Below are 17203 nucleotides of genomic sequence, written 5' to 3'. Positions count from 1 at the left end.
CACACAAACTGACCCATTGCTCTTCTGTAATTTTCCAGGATTAAGTACACATTTGGTACAGGTGAGTAACCATGCACTATCTGCAACGTCAGATGATGAGTAATCCGAAATAATTGTCCCAATTCACCTCAAGAGTTTGGCCCCACCTGACAAAAGGAATTGTTTCAGGGACAAACTGGCAGTGAACTGCTATGACTCATCACAGGATGGGTCAGTTATATCCATTTCATAATTTTATCACTGGGAGTGCCTTTGCCCACCATTACAGCGGAGGCATCACTAAGCATTCTAGGTGATGGCAACTGTTTTTCTCTCTCCTGGTAACAACTTTGAGGGACAGGCACGAGATCAACAGGTGCAGCTCTGCAGAGCCAGAAATAAGAGCAAAGGGGCAGATGCAAGCCTGTTGGATTTCCTCCTGACAGTGGTCCTTTACCTGTGCACAAATGCTGCCAGGATTTTATATATAGTAGTATTATTAAGTGAACACCCGACTCTTGCGCCACTTGCTTTCTCTGTGTGGTTATGCAGTTTACTATCATCCTGGCAATGAAATCAGACCATAAAATTTTTGTGTTATGAACCGCCCTGAGATCTGCGGACGAAGGGCGGTATAAAAGTTTAATAAATATTTTTAAAAAGCACTCTGCAGCTGCTAATATTTATTATTATTTATTATGATGTTTATTAACATGTTTTTCTATGACAGGGACTCAGCATGGCTTACAGATAAAAATAAGAGCAGCCTGAAAAACATCATTAAAAACAAGTGAACACTGATAGAATTAACACACGCACTTTATTAAAAACATACGGATAATTAAAAATAAAAAAGGCTCGCAGTTTCTCTCTCACACTCACTCTCCCTTTTCAACCCCGGGTCAGACCTAGGTAGCGCCCAGAGCGCCTGCGCCATGCCAAGCCCCGCCCCTACCCTCCCCTAGTGCCGAAAATGGCGCGTGCGCACTGAAAGCCCGGTCTTGTTTGTGCATGGGCGCGCGCTCCCGTGTATGTTTGTATATGTGGGCTTTCCCCGTTCTCCCTCTCACTCACATACATACACACATCTCCTCCTCCTCCTCCTCCTCCTCGACCACATCCGGGGTCACGCGGCTCTCGCTTCCTGCTGCGGTTTGTTTGTTTGTTTTTTTCGGGGTGGGGAGGGGAGAGGAAAGAGCCTTAGAGACAAGACAGACAGACAGAGACGGAAGGAAGGACCCGAATGAGGGATCCAACCGCCGCCTGGTCGTGAGCGCGCGCGCGCGTCACCGTGGCTCCGTCAGCTGAAGGAGGCGCAGAGATAGAGAGAGAGACTGAGAAAGCTCGCGCCTCCTTTTCTGTCAGAGGAACGCCGAGCGGGTGAGGGAGCGCGAACGCGAGCGGGCACGCGCCGCTGGAATTTTCAAAGAGGGAGGGAGGGAGGGAGGGAGGGGGGCGACGACGGGCGACCCAAACTGCCGGCGGCGGCGGCGGGGCCTGTCTTGGGCTTCGGTTTCCGTTGGCCTCGGCGCCCCTCGCCCGGTTCGCCCCTTCGCCTCAGGTCCACGCGGGGAAAGACGGAGGTGAGTGACCCGGAGGTGGGGAAAGGGAGGACGGGACGGACGGACTCGCCTGGGGTTTCGGGGCTGCGGGGGAAGGATGGGGTCAGGGAAGCGCCCCTCGTGTGTGTGTGTGAGGGGGGAAGGAGCCCACACACCCCCCTGGAACTTTTAATAAGCACGCGTTTGTTTGGCTCCTTTGCGCGCTTCAGGCTCCCGCATCCTGAAAGGCCGACCCCCGCCTCAGCCTCCCACCCACCTGCGCCTACCTTTTTTCATACACCATGTGTTTTTTTTTCTGGGGGGCTCTCCCTGCCCGTCTCTCCTGCTCTGGGCGCACCTTCCCTTCAGCCCCTCTTTCCCACCCCAGTTTCTGAATCTTAAACATTACTCGGGGCTGCCGCCGGGTATAGTCTCCCCTTCCTTTGAAGACACAGCCACCCTGTGAAGTTGAGAGTTTCCTCTTCTCTCTGGGATCGCCTTCACTCTCGTGTATCGCACACATACACGTCCACGCTTACTTTCTCTTCATTCCCATTTCATCTCACGGTCTTCTTCCTTGCAAGGTATTTCCAGAGGAGTTTTGTTGCAGAGAGAGAGAGAGAAAAGGCTAGTCTAGCACCTTGGAAGACAAACTTACTGTGGGGAGAGTCTAACAGAAGATGCTTCTTCTCTGTGTTGCGCCCAAATCCTAAATTTGTTGACTTGGAAGAAAATCCCGCTGTGTTCCGCAGGACTTACTCCTGGGTAGGTGTCACAGGATTGTAGCCTTATAGCACAATCCTGACCATGTATATTCAGAAATAAGTCCTGTTGAATTCAGTGGGGTCATGACTGCAGCCTTAGTCTTTTTTGATGTAGACTGTATAGGACATCAGATCCACACACCCTGTTTCCACCACCTGTATCCCTTTACCAGTTTCCTATCCCCCATTCTCTTTTACTCAACCCTTCTCATACCCCAAACCAGTGGCATCCTGTATGAAGAACCTTTTTAGCGTCCTCTTTACACACCCTGTTTCATAGTCCCCTTGTCTGAGGGCCTCCTTGTTTTCCTGTTCACTGGATCCTCTCAACCTGTGGGTTCTCTCCCTCCTCGCATCCTGTTTTTGTGCCTCCATTCTTCCTGGATCCCCATTCCTCTGCCCCTTCCGCATTCCCTCTCAGTGCTTCCTTTTGGGAAGAGCTGCTTGGGATGAATGAAAGAGACCCAGACCCTGCCACTCCCTCTATTCCCTTGCTACTTTGTGATGTTTACCTGTCCCTCTCTGCCTCTCCCCTGGTCCCTGCACAATGAGGTTGGAAGAAACGCTAGAAATTAGGGTTTCGGTGGTTTACTAGCAAAGCTGTTTCCAGCCACCACCCCTTCCTTGCTGTTCGGAGTGTGTGTGCACACGCGCCTACGCAAACAACTCAAGCGGTTTCAATCAGGCTAGCAGGAAAGAAGTGTCGTTTGCCGCCTTCTTGCATTTATTGTTGTGGTAGTCTGGTGCTCATTGTTGTGATGGGAATCTGTCACTTGTGAACATATGAGGCCAGTGTATTGAGCTTTAGAAAGGGGACACCATCCTTATGATACACTGACCTAAGGCAGATTTGTTTTGTCAATGAATGTGTTTGTACATAATTCAAAAGCCACACAGCTTCCTGGTTCCAAATTATATCCCTGAGTAATCATGAGACCTGAAAAACAAATTGCATAATTTCAATGGTTATTCTTTGTGGACATCGCTATGAAGCTCAAGAACGAGTAGAGCTGCTGTAAAAAGGAGGGGCAAATCTCTTTAATGCTGTTTCATAAGCATGTTTTATATTTTACAAAGTATGCTTTGTAAGAATATTTGTTTGAAACAGACTTATTATAGCTCCCAAGTAGAACAGTTATAGTCAGAAATCTGCCTAGTTAAATACCGCTGTTTTTGTGAAGAGCAGAGGAGGCTAATAATGTGAAGATTGCCTTGTTTAACTTGCTGTATTTCTTGGCACTTCATTGCATGTATTTGTAGTTCATGAAAAAGCCCTTTTTTAAATTAAAGACATTGAAGAGTGACTTAATACTAAAGATGGTAGTGTACACACACAAATATTTAGTGACTTTGGTAATATTGTGGTAATATCTAACATAAGAACACTGGTGTGTGAAATAATCCAAGGCAATGAAAATTCAGTATAAACAATGGTAGTGCCTTAAATAATGCTAATTAGGTTAATAAACTTCAACAGGCAACCTTTGGAAAACTGTTGAATGTGTATGCTTTGCCAAGTAAGAAATATACTTGTGTGCGTTTTTGTTTCTGTTCAATGTGTTCCTTTTGTCTCCAAGCAGCTGTTTCCCATTGGAAACTGACTTTGTCCGAGCGGGACTAAAGTCCTGTCCCTGCTTGGTTGACCTGTTTGTACTTTCTTTAATTAAGGAAGAATCTGGTCCATATTCTATGAAGAAATGCTTAGCACTGTATGTGCAGGAGGGAGGAAAGTAGGGGAGGAAATAAATAAGCATTGGACTGGACCATCTCTGTGCAATGCAATCATATTCATCTTTACTTGGAAGGAAGTCACACTGTGTTCAGTGACATTTACTTGCAGCTAAGTGTGTGTGGCTTTGCAGCCATATAGCACAATTCTATGCTTGTTTACTCAGAAGTAAGATCCACTTTGTTCGTTAGAACTTCCTTGCAGGTAAGTGTGCATAGGATTGCAGCCTGTATTTATTTGTAAGACAGAATGGCTTGCACTCTGCATCTGAACAAGCATGCAATGAAAGATGAACGTTAACAGGCTACTTTTGCGATTAATACTAAGTGTTTGCTTTTCTTATGCAAGCTGATGTTTGTTTCTGTGAACAGATGTGATTTTAAAATGCTCATTATTGGTAGCCAGTTGCCATTTTTGAAGCAGAAAGACATAACATTAGTTTTGTCTTGGGTGTGGCCTTCTGCATTAGAAAACATTGTAGTATTTCTAGGAGGAACATTTTTTTATCAGCAAATGTGTGACTTGCCTAGATAATGAGCGTGTTAGGGACAGGGGGCTCTGACAAGGGAGGGCTAGCAGTGGAGAGGGCTGTTAATCCTTCAGTTGCCTGCTGATTCTCTTCTGCAGATGCACCCCAAAGCTGTCCTCCCCCCTTACTACTTGTTTCAGTCAGAGCCTGGCTGGGAGTAGGGGAATTAAAAACTGCCAGGTAGCTTGAATTTTAAAAGAAGAATCTTATTCAACTTGTTTTATTAAACAATGGTCTAGCACAGGGGTTGGCAAACTAAGGCCTGCAGGACAGATGCAGCCCGCTGGGCTCATTAATCCAGCCCGCAAACCTTGCAGACCGTGCCGCCCACTCAGTCAGTCCTCACGCTAAACCAACGCGGCATGGAGGGCTTGCCGCGCGGGGACTGACTTCCGCGATGCGACGCTGCTTCTGATTGGCTGCAGGAAGCTCCTGCGGCCAATCAGAAGCCATGGACGCCTCTTGGTGGGCGGCGATGCTGGCGCAGCCTCCGCACCATCGTCGCTTCCTCCCACTCGGCCGCCTCAGCGGGAAGGAGGGGGCGGCACCCAGAGGTGGCCGAGTGGGAGGAAGTGGCCGAGCGGGAAGAGCCGAATGGGAGGAAGCCATGGCAAGGATGCTGCCTCCGCCACCCAGGCCAGCAGCCTGAGCTCTGTGCCTCGCCGAGACAGAGGACGCTGATGTCAAAGACAAGGCGGTGGCAGTGTGAGTGGCAGTGGTGGGGGTCCTTTCAGGAGGGGGGTGCTTTTTGGAGAGGGTGGGTCTGGCCCCCCACAAGGTCTGAGGGGCAGTGGACCAGCCCCCTCCTGAAAAAGTTTGCTGGCCCCTGGTTTAGCATTATGTGTGAATGCTGTCCAGTACTTTAACTATGACTTATTTATTAATAGCAAACTGCAATCTGAAGCCATAGCTTGTTGCTGGGTTATGAACCTTGATTTCTTTTAAGTATGGCTAGGTGTTATGTGTAAACCCAGCACCATCATTTTAACCATTATTTGTTTGACCACCCCACCCCAGACACTCACCCAATTGGAATGGCAACTAGAAAACAAATTTAGTGGAAAAAAGACATGATTTATTTGGTCATTTGTTAACTTCATAGTTAATGTGTGTGCTATTAAACAAACCATGGTTTAGGATTACATAAAAACCAGGCCAATGAGTTAGATATAGCCCAGGCAGCAGTTCTCTAACAATGTGGGCAGAGGCCTTTCCCTGCCACTTGGGATCAGTTTATTGGGGATGTCAGGAGTAATACCTTCTGCTAGCAAAGCATGTTCTTCATCACTGAACTATGGGCCCTCCAAGGCTGTGCTTATTATAGCATTATGTGTGTTACAATATCTTGGAAGCTCTTCACCTGAATTTTATAGTATCTATCATTATTATATAGAATGCCACCCAAGATCAGCATTTTTTTTGGCCAAACTAAGTGACAGCTACCTTGAATACCTCTTTCTGTGCCCTTGCTCCTTTAATTTGTTCCTGAATGGTTAACATAAGAAGGTGACATGGTCAGTATTATCACATTCTGCTGTAGGAATTGGAAACAGTTGCTTAAATATTTTCAGCATTAGCCATTTACCCCTTCTGCATCATGACTAGCACCTTGAATTCAGTGCGGGGTTGATGAAGATGCTGGGAACATCCTTGCCACATGGGGACCTGAAGTATTTTCTACAAGCTGAAGTTTTCGTGCCATTATCAAGATCAGCCTCCCTAGAACCCATCGCAGTAGCCTTTTGTAATGCTTAGAAAGGTACACATACCGTTAATGGTTTCAAGGTTGTAACAGGAAATAAAAGCCTATAGCTGCCTTAAATCTCATTTGGCTACTCTATGTACATATGTTTCAATGGACTTAGGGGCCTCCCAGGTCTGTATGTCTGAGCAGTGGCATGGTTATCAGCGATGGCAGTAGCTATTCCCCCTCTTCCACTAAACCCAACCAGTATAGTCAATGAAAAATTGACATGGTGTTCCATTGCTTGAACAGTCCAAATGATGTATTGCCCCAGCAGCTATCAATTAATTTGGGGTGGGAAGAAAAAATGGCAACATACCCCTTGAATCCCAGATATATTTATTCACTAAACTGCAGAGGAGAAGGAACAATATGATGGAACAGCTGTGGGTTTACTCTAGAGGAGAAAGGTCACATCAGTGAGTTGATTGGCTAAGTACAGTTGTGGGTTCTACCTCATGCTTAGTCTCCTCTAATTCTGGACATCAGTTTGGATTGCATGGAGCAGCAATAGCAATATACTTTTTTTACTCTTGCCATTAGCTGATAACAATATATTCTCTCTTATGGGTTTGTAAATACTCTAGTATAATGCAAGAAGCATTTTCCTGACTATGCATTCCATTAAGAGTGAAATTCCCTTGTCAAAATTCCCATATTACTTTCATTCTGGTATGTCAACACCCTGAAATATTCAGTTGTATTGGAGGCATCAGCATATGATCCAGGGCAAATTTATGAATGTAGCTTTTGAATCCTGAGTGACAAGTTACATTCAGTTATTAAATCTAGTTCATTCATCTACAATCTATAAGCAGAACTGAAGAGTAGAGGGAAGAGTTGAGAAAGTCTGAAGCTTTGCTTTCTTTGTGCTCAGTTATACATGGAATTTATTTTGGATACCAAATACAATCTGAAACTCCCTGCATTTTGGAAGATTTTCTGTTTCTAGCTTGCTTTGGTTTTGTAGTGGGTCAGCTTCTTTTTTAATTAATTTTTATTAAAGATTTTCTTAGTTTACAAAAGTACACACCTTGTCTCTTTTTTCAGGTTGTACAGTCTTTCTTAACAAATCAGTTACATTTGTTGTGAGACATTACTGTTGAGTACAGTACAGTGGTACCTCGTGTTACATACTTAATCCCTTCTGGAGGTCCGTTCATAGCAGGAAACAGCTCGTAACATGAGGCACACTTTCTCTAATGGCGCCTACCGCTGCTGCCGTACCATCGGAGCACAACTTCCGCCCACATCCCGGGGCAAAGGTCGCAACAAGGGGCTTCTACTTCCAGGTTAGCGGAGCGCATAACCCGCAGCATTCGTAAGGGGGATGGTACGTAACACGAGGTACCACTGTATAAAGTTGGGGGGGGAGGAGTGGTGTGGTGTGGTGAGGCTTATATTCTTTTGTATAGTGCACATGTGGGGTTTTGTGTCAGCGTCAACTGGGTAGGTTCTCTTTCTATTTGTTTATTACATTCCCTTGGTAGTGAGAGGTATTGGGGGGGTAGGGGTGGTTGGTTGTCTGTGGTTGGCTGCAATGGGGTTTGTTTGCATGGGGGGGGGCTTATTGGGTCAGGTAAGCCAGATTGATTCCTATGCTGTCAGTGGATTATTCTTGTTGTCTTGTTGGGCTGTGTATGTGATAAAGGGGAGCCATACTGGGGTGAAGGCATCCTCTTCTATTTGTCCCTGTGTCAGTTTCAGTTTATTGGTTAGCTTTTCTAGTAAGGCCGTTTCCATACAATTAGATACCATTGGTCCATATTTACTCCTGACTGGTCTCTCCAGTGGGTCAGCTTCTGACTGAGTATACAAGTTTAGGAGGAGGAGAATTTTGAGCAGACTGGTTTAGAGACAATAGCAATGAAGTCCTGCCCGTCAGAATACTTTATATTGACATATGCAACATGGAGACTATTGATAAAATTCACAGAGTTATGAAACAGTGGTGAGTTTGTAAGAGGAACAACGTTCAAAAGAGGATGAAAAGTATAACTTTTCACCCCTGCTTCCTGTACCATGTGTGCTTTAGATGATATTCACAGTATGTTGCTTTATTTTTATTATTTATTAAATTTGTATACCACCTTATACCCGTAGATCTCAGGGCAGTTTACAATACATAAAAAACAAAACATGTAATAAAAACAAAAACAAAGATAACTCAATAATAATTATAACTGCTTTAGTGTTAAATATCACTATAGACCAGGGTATAGAATTATTATTTACTACTACTACTTCTGGGAACCTAAAGATCAGTAATGACTAATGCCACATGCAAATGTAAAAGGTGGTTTTTGTGTGTGTTGGTTCCCTGACTTTCCAGAGTTCAATTTGAAGACACTAAAACTGTAATAATGCTCTTATATGCTGCTTAATAGGATGTTCACGTGAGACTGAGATGGTAGTCTAAGAAGTTGTTCTGGCTTGGCAAAGTTCAGCCTCATGCCCTCTAATATTTAAGGCAGTGGTGAGGAACCCATGGCTATTCAGATGTTCTTAGACTACAACTTGCAACATCCCTGATCACTGGCCATCCCGGCTGGAGCTGTTGGGAGTTGGAGTGCAACAACATCTAGGTTTAAGGTATTTATTAAAGCAGGAGAATCTCCTCTAACAAAGTTTCTAGCGGCTATTACTCCAACTCCTAGGTCAGTTGGCTTAGACAAAGTGTGCCAAGCTGGAAAGTTTGATAGCCCTGACAATCCCTTTGCTTTGATATACTTCTTTCTTCAGCCTGCTAATATGTGCATGTGGAGCTGCAATATGAGAAGAAATTCTAACTGCATAACTCTCATACTTGTATGCTTCCTTCCCACTTCCCAAAGAAAGTTATTCGCCTCCAAATATGTTTACTAATCTCCTTTTTACCTTTAAAAAGTGGTCACAAAGGATGGACAGGACATCATGTTCCTCTCTTGCCAGTAAATCTAATGAGTAAAAGGCGGGTAGTAAAAAACAACAACGTGGGTTGGAAATGCAGCAGACCGCAGTGGATCTCTCAGTATCACTGCTGTCAGCCCACTGTGTTTTTATGCTGCATATATAGGAGGAACTCCCTCCATTGACATAATTTTTCCCTCACCAAAACCTGCTGTTCCTTCCCTGCCACCCCCACCCCAATACTGTACCCAGGCTAGAAAAGGTCATCCTGTTGGAACCACTTTTTTTTTTTTGCATCAGAACTGTTAGCTTACAAACTGATCCTACACCTAAAGAAATTCATCTCAGAGTCCCTCTGTTTGACTAATTGTGGATTATCGTGAACAATTTGAAAAACTCCCCCCAAATTTTGGATATTGATATTTTCCTGCCTTTTATATTAGCTCTATAATAATTTCCACATAATAGTGGTAGGATTGTTATTTATATTGCCAATTTGCTGTGTGTGTAACCTAATTTTGCAGGTGAGTGGCCAAGTTGATACTATCTGTTAATTTATTTGGAAAAATACTTATATGTTACAATTTTATAGAAAATATCAAAGCAGTTTACAACATGTATGAGAGAGAGGTTGTTGTTGTTGATAATGATAATAATAATAATAATAATAATAATAATAATAATAATAATAAAAAATTGTATACAACCCTTCATCCAAAGATCACAGGGTGGCTCACAACTTAAAAATACAAAATGAGAACGTGTGTGTGTGTGTGTGTGTGTGTGTGTGTGTGTAAGTAATAGCTCACCAACTGACTAGTACATTTAATTTACTTAGAAAATCCTGATCTGGAATTTAAGAATAGAAATGGAACAATCTGTGCCCACTGCGCTTCTATGCCAGATGCTCATGAGGCAAAATCTCCTTCTTCACATCCAGTATAGATATCAGGTGGACTGCCAGAGGAGGCTGGCAATGCCTGTTGCTTTCTTTACCACCCTTCTTTATTTGTAGTCTACTTATTTAAAAACTTACTACCCTCTGTTCTTTTTTTTTTTACTCATACAAAGATTTGTTGAAGAGTAAAAAGCAGATGAGTTTGAAAAATCAGTCTAGTAATTTTGCAGGGCTTATTGGCAAGGTTTTGTTTTGTAATATTTTTGTTTGTATATAAAGTTACAATTTCTAGCTAGTTTTCACGGTTAGTAACATTTTCCAACAGTGCTGCAGCTCTTGCTATTTCCGTTTAATGTTTTATTAGCACAGACAGAAATACAGTCCAAGAAAACAGACCAGATCCAGATGGAGAGGACAGATTTTTCTAAATGAGATTGCAGAGTACTCATTGGCAATAAAAATGTGGCTTTAACAGACGCAATATAAGTATTGAACCTGAAGGAGGAGCGGAAATATCTAGCCGTTGTAGTGGTGGGCCCAAATGAGTGATAAGTTTTTAGCAGGGATTTTGAAAGATGAATGACTCCCATGACTTTATTCTTGGCTATTTATTGGTCAGTATTCACTTATGTTGATCATGTTCTACTCCAAGATTTGCATTTTACTTTATCATAAAGATTCAAGAACAGGAACATATTATTTAAACTTTCCTGACTTGCATTGCTAACTATCCAGAAGTTCTATATATAGATATAGATTAGATATAGATATATAAAATTCAGCCACTGTCTTTTTCTTCACTTTTTCAAAAGGTATATTAATGGTTTCCTAGTTGGAGTGTAATTAAGTTAAGTTGTCTTTTTCAAAATAGTTAAGCCCCAGCTGCTGCAAACATTACATTCTGTTCAATGTGTTATTCGAAATCAGGAAATTTAGTACACCTATTTATTTATTAACAATATTTGTATACTGTACTGTGGAATTTGGGGGTTTGTAGAGATGAATAAAGACAGACGAGATGTTTTCTTTCTGAGAGCTTGCGTGTGTGCCAGATGAAAGGTGAGAGAGAGAGAGAGAGAGATTCCTTCTCTCCAGCCTCACAGCATCTCCTTTTATTCAAAGTTACAACAAGCATGGCCACGAATGTGCCAGTGGCTGATTGGCTCAATACAAGACAAAGAAACTGAAATCCTATTGGCTCATTTGTATGTAAGGCGGGCTTACATAGCTCCATAGATCTTTGGCACATGAAAGACAGAATGTTAGAGCTGTATTTAGACAGGCATATAAGCTCTTAATCCACCTATGACTAAGATTGATAATGTTATGACTAAGGTGTTTACTAATGTTTAGATTGTTATATAAACTCACACAATTAATTATACATTGAGGATTAACACATCATTGTGATTTACACATCATTGTGAACTAAAGGTGAACTAAAGAGAAAAAGTGTGGTATGTAAGGAATGCTATACAGAAAGATCTGTGCCAGGCACAGACCTTTAGCCTTGTGCGTGAAAGAGAGGGAGAGAAGCGTGATTGATTATAAACAGGCCTTATAGTCTGTTTTAGAAGCAAAGAGAAGATAGAAGATAGAAATAATTCCCAGAATGCAGGAGGAAAAGAACCAATGTTTTACTATGCTAGGCACATAGAAATAACATGTCTACATCTCCTCCTTTTTTTTCTTCTTTGCGAGGTAAGGCAACTAGGTGAATAAAGCAACAATACTTCCGGATCAGTGGTTTGCCATCAAATGCCGGAAATAATACTGCTAGGTTTGATGAGGCAAAAGTACTTCAAGATTAGTGGTGTGCCAACGAATCTCAAAATAATCCTACCCACATCTCCCCTTTTATTTTTGTTTTTTCTTACTGGTGGCGTTGCCATTTCGCATAATAGGCTGCAAGGAGCGCGCTAGGTGGTGGTGGAGGAGAGAGAAGGCGAGAAAAAAGATTTGTAAGGCTAGGAATGCATTGGAGAAAGCAACAAAACAAAATTAATATACATACAATAATAATGGTATAATAAAAGACGTCGCGTAGCCATTTGAGATTAGGTAGCCACGCCGTCGACCACAAGGAAAAGGAATCCCAGAGTCCGGAAAATCCGATATCCTCTTTGATGTGGTGAGTGAGATTTTGCAAATGAGAAATTTGCCTTTGAACGGCCTTAGAATTGTCAGTGATGTTAAAACAGCACATTTCCTTGAATTGTTCGCAACCATAATGATGTACCATGAGTAGGTAGTCCAAGGTAGATTTCGACCTTAATAAACCGTTGCGAAGTTCAGCTTGCTCTGTGTTGAGAAGATGAAGCGCCTTAGACGTAATATTCAGGGATTTTGCTGCAGAGCAAGCTAAAGAATTAATATTTGCGCTATTACGCACAGCCAAACCTGGAACACCTAAGAGAGAGACAGCTAAAGAGATGTATTCAGACCTGCTAGGGAGAGAGACAAGATCATCGCAGTCATCAGACAATTCAACACTACGCTGATGTCTAGAGTAAGAGAAATGATGTTTTTCAGGCAATATGATAGACAGACGGCTTAAACAACAAGGTGTGCCGTGACTAATGTTTGCCGGAATGTAATTGAAAGTGTAACCTGGGCAGGACCAAAACCAGCCTGCTGGCAGTTCTGTGTACTTATATATATATGAAATATTTACATAATCAGAGCAATTGAAGTTATTTTTGCCCATTTTCACGCAGTTTTGTTTCGTACAGTTGACCATACGTGCACAAATAGCGTTATAAGAGGCCACATATGGTGTTGTCAAATCAATAGCTAAAGGTGGGCGTTCATGCATTTGCGTTCCCCAATTGTGATAACCTTTATACCCAAGGGTACGAAGTGAATCATTTTGAGGTAGGAATGAGAAAAACCAAGTATCATTCTGTATGTCATGAGGATCATGGCAAACTGGAATGAGACAAGAGCCAAGGATATCACCAATGGCTACTTGCTGAGTAAGGCAAAATGATGAGACATTGAGCGTCCTTGCAAACGATTCCCATACATTTAACGATGTGGAATCACCAGTAGGAAGAGCTGAAGTAGAGAGAGGCAAAATTAAAATACTGAAAATGAGAATTATCATGGAATTCATATTAAGACAAGCAATGAGGGATAGAAGCTGGTTAGTAGGGCTTGCTTCCAGTTGCTGTTCTCTCCTATACTGTTCAGCTTGAAGAGAGAGCGATTTTATTTGGCCCCACGTCACTGGGGGATTGCGATGTCCCCGCTTACGAGTCCTGGGGGGGCTGGACGTCACATCGCGGGTGATCTGGAGTTGGTGGTTGAATTGAGGCAATGGATCCGCAAGAACCTGTCGCCACGCCATGGTGCAGCCGGATACAACGTGCAGGAACCCACCGAGCACCCTGTGGAGTAGAAACTGCAGCGTAACCCTTACCCCATGTAATTAATTTCACTGGTTCACTCCACTCATTGGAGGGTAGAATTTTATAGCGCACCAGTGGAGCTGGAAGAATTTCCTTTTGCTGGAAATGCTTTTGAAGACGTGTGTAAGATTGGTGATCCTGTATGGAGATATTCAAATGATTAAGAGTGAAAAGCACACTTGACAACCAACTTTCCTTTTCTGAAAGTGAGTTTGGAATGCCTGCTTTCTTTTCCTGCCTGTTCAGTGCAGTTTTCAGGGTACGATGAGAGCGTTCAACTATAGCTTGACCTTGTGAATTATAAGGGATGCCAAACAGATGATGAATATCCCAAGTTTCACAAAACTTAGCAAAGCCTTTTGCACAATACGCTGGGGCATTGTCAGTTTTTATAGAATGAGGCTTGCCCATAACTGACATTGCACGAACAAGATGATTGCAAACATGTTTTACTTGCTCTCCTCTTGGAGGCGTAACCCAAAGGTAGCCAGAGTATGTGTCGACAGAGACATGCAGAAACTTCCAGGGTGAGAAAGGGGCAAAATGAGTTACATCCATTTGCCACAACTGATTTGCTTCCAGTCCACGGGGATTAACCCCAGGGCTGGGATGGCCAATCTGATTGGAGCATTGAGGACACTGCTGAATTATAGCTCTTGCCGCTTCCAACGAAATTTGAAATTGGCGGCTAAGGGCTTTTGCATTTTGATGATGAAAAGCATGACTTTCTATAGGAGAGACAGGCAAAATCTTTAGCAAAGAATCTGCTTTTGCATTTCCATCTGAAATGAAACCTGGAAAAGGTTGGTGAGAGCGAATGTGCACTACAAAGAGTGGGTGAGAACGATTAGAAAGAAGCAGTTGCAAAGACAGGAAGAGACTCAACAAGTTATCATCTAATAAAGGACTTACATAACTGCCTTGCATTCTACATATGACGTTTGAAACATATAAGCTGTCAACAATCAAGTTAATTGGTTGTGAGGAAAAATAATGCAGAGCTTTTACAGCAGCTGCAAGTTCAGAACGTTGAGCAGACTTTTGTGGGAGAGTGTACAGGCTATGCCACTCCTCATTCTGTTGCCAAGCAACAACTCCTCTAGAAGGAGCCCCGTCAGTGAAAATAGTCAGGGCATTCAAAGGAACAGGGGAAATGATAGAAGAGAAAGACATAGGGAATTGCTTGCTCATTTGCAGGCGCGTATCGGGTGGAATATGACAATCCACCTGACCCACAAAATCAGCGAACGCACACTGTAAATCCATGCTCGTGGAAAGAGCTGTTTCCCATTGTTCTAAAGGCATAGGGACAATAATTTGATTACAATCAACACCAAAAAGATGCTTACAACGTCGTCGTCCCTTGCTAATGAGCTGAGCAAGGAGATCCACTAAAGGGTTTACTGTGTTTCTTGGTGCATGATGTAAATAAAGCCATTCTAGTATATGAACTTTTGATGGACCTTTCTGAATAATTGCAGCAAAAGGTTGTACAGAATCCGTCATTATGACCAAATCAGGCATAACATTAGGAATCGCTCGATCCACCCAATGAATACGCATGAGTGCTTTCAACTCTGCAACAGTTTTGAGTTGATCAGAGTTCAAGGTGATTTGCTCACCTGGAGATTGATGGCCTTTTAAGGCTGAAAACAGTGGCTTTAGCACTTCAAGAGGGATTTTAAAATAAGGCCTTATCCAGTTAATATTTCCCAGCAATTGTTGCAGTTGTACATATTTCATTGTTTTTGAAACATGAAGTTCTGGGATTATTGGAATAGAATAACTAGCTATCATTTTATGTCCTAGATACTGAAAGGGGGGAGATTCCTGAACCTTCTCTGGAGCTATTTTTAAACCATACAAAGACAAACTGGTTATTAAATCATGTTTCCAATTAGGGGGAAGGACTGGAGAATAAAAAAGTATATCGTCCGTATAATGATGAATCTTAAGATGTGGGTACTTAAGACGAAAGGATTGAAGTGCCTTATCCACAAAATATTGGCACATGGTGGGGGAATTTATCATGCCTTGTGGCAGAACCTTCCAGTGATATCTTTTAGATGGTCTACAATTATTTAATTCTGGAATTGTAAAAGCAAAAAATTTGCGATCCTTTTCATGCAGGGGAATAGAGAAGAAGCAATCCTGCAGATCTATTATAGCCAATTGATATGAATGTGGAATCATATTTGGATTAGGCATACCACATTGCAAAGGCCCCATGGGTTCAATAATGCTATTTATGGACCTCAGATCGTGCAAAAATCTATATTTTCCATTTTTCTTCTTAATTACGAAGACTGGGCTATTGAAAGGGCTGACAGAAGGTTCTATATGATCAGCTAATAATTGCTGATCGACCAATTGTCTCAAAGCAATCAATTTCTCTGTAGTAAGAGGCCATTGCGGAATCCATATAGGATCAGTGGACTTCCAAGTAAGTGGAAGCACAAACTTACTCATTTATTTGAATGGATGCTTGTAATTGTTGCAACAAATCTCTTCCCCACAAATTAAGATGAATTTTGAGCACACAGGGCTGAATATATGCAATAACTTCAGAGCTATCAGGCAAAGAGACAGGCAGCCATTGTGCGCTTTTGCAAGAAGTCTGATTGCCTCCCACGCCCCACACTTCAGGAGAAGTTTCAAGCGGCCAAGTTTGTTCCCAAAAATTAATGGAAATGACCGAAACATCCGCACCAGTGTCTATCAGACCCTCTAATATTTTTCCATTGATTTTATACTTACGAAGGAGTTTCTCTCTTCCAATACGTTGGGTCACAGCTAGAAGCTGAGGGGAAAAAGATAAAGAGAGCTTGTGCAGATTAGTGTCAATTGCACAAACAACATCAGGTGGTGAAGGCAGCATCACCAAATGAGCAAAGGATTCACCCTTTGTTAACTGCATGGGCATATGGCTCCAAAATTGAACCATGATTGTGCCCACATAGTCAGGAGGCAAGGCACCTGGGATGACATGAATGCCTTGCTTTGCAGCAGAAAATTTAGGTAAAATTAAACCTGTGATATTAGAAGGAAGTGGACCTGCCATTTGGCTGGCCATGATTATGATTTCACCAGGCAATGCAGTGTTTTTGGTCTCTTGATTAATCAAATCAATGGCAAATTCAGAAGGCATATTTTTAGTAACTTTTGCAGCAGCAGAAACCAAAGGCTGACATCTCTCTATTCTTTGGGGCCCGAGAGACTGGGCCCACTGAAGTTTCCCTGAGACCTGCATTGATTTGCCCAATGATAGCCTTTTCCACACTTTGGACATTTTTTGGAAGGTCTGGTCGTGGTATTTGCATTATTATTCTTCTGTGCAGTCCCACTTTGGGCCTTGCACTGTTTTGCAAAATGACCTGGACGGTGACAATTATAACAGTTTCCTGTTTGGATTACGGAAGCCTGAAGTGCATTGGCAAACAAAGATATTGTATGAGATTGACTCCCTACTTCCGAACACGCTTTTATCAAATCTGCAAGGGAATATGTTGAACGGCTTATGATTGATTGCAGCATTTTTTTACAGTCCGTGTTAGAGTTCTCATAAGCCAATTTTTTTAGCAACTCATTTTGAGCCGTTTCATTATCAATCTGTCTGCAGATAGATTCCTTCAATCTATCCACAAATTGATGGTATGGCTCTGTATTCTGCTGTTTAACATTTACAAAAGAACTCAGTGGCTGTCCTGAGACAGGAATTTT

General features: G+C 42.5%; 1 protein-coding gene across 2 annotated transcripts in view; it reads left to right on the top strand.

Annotated features, from left to right (window-relative positions):
• Positions 1-1032: 1032 nt before the first annotated feature.
• Positions 1033-17203, top strand: part of PIK3CA (phosphatidylinositol-4,5-bisphosphate 3-kinase catalytic subunit alpha) — a 51806-nt gene continuing 35635 nt past the window's right edge. The window contains exon 1 of one of the 2 annotated variants that reach the window (XM_082223975.1): positions 1033-1359. The gene's annotated coding sequence lies outside the window, so the exon portion shown is untranslated. Of the gene's footprint in view, positions 1360-1429; positions 1563-17203 lie in introns of those variants that run through there. The other variant, XM_082223974.1, reaches the window with a different exon arrangement.

This window comes from Podarcis vaucheri (genome assembly GCF_965113315.1).
Source record: "Podarcis vaucheri genome assembly, chromosome: 5".
NCBI lineage: Eukaryota > Metazoa > Chordata > Lepidosauria > Squamata > Lacertidae > Podarcis > Podarcis vaucheri.
Note: the sequence above shows the minus strand (reverse complement) of the source record. Positions and strands in the feature narration are given on the sequence as shown.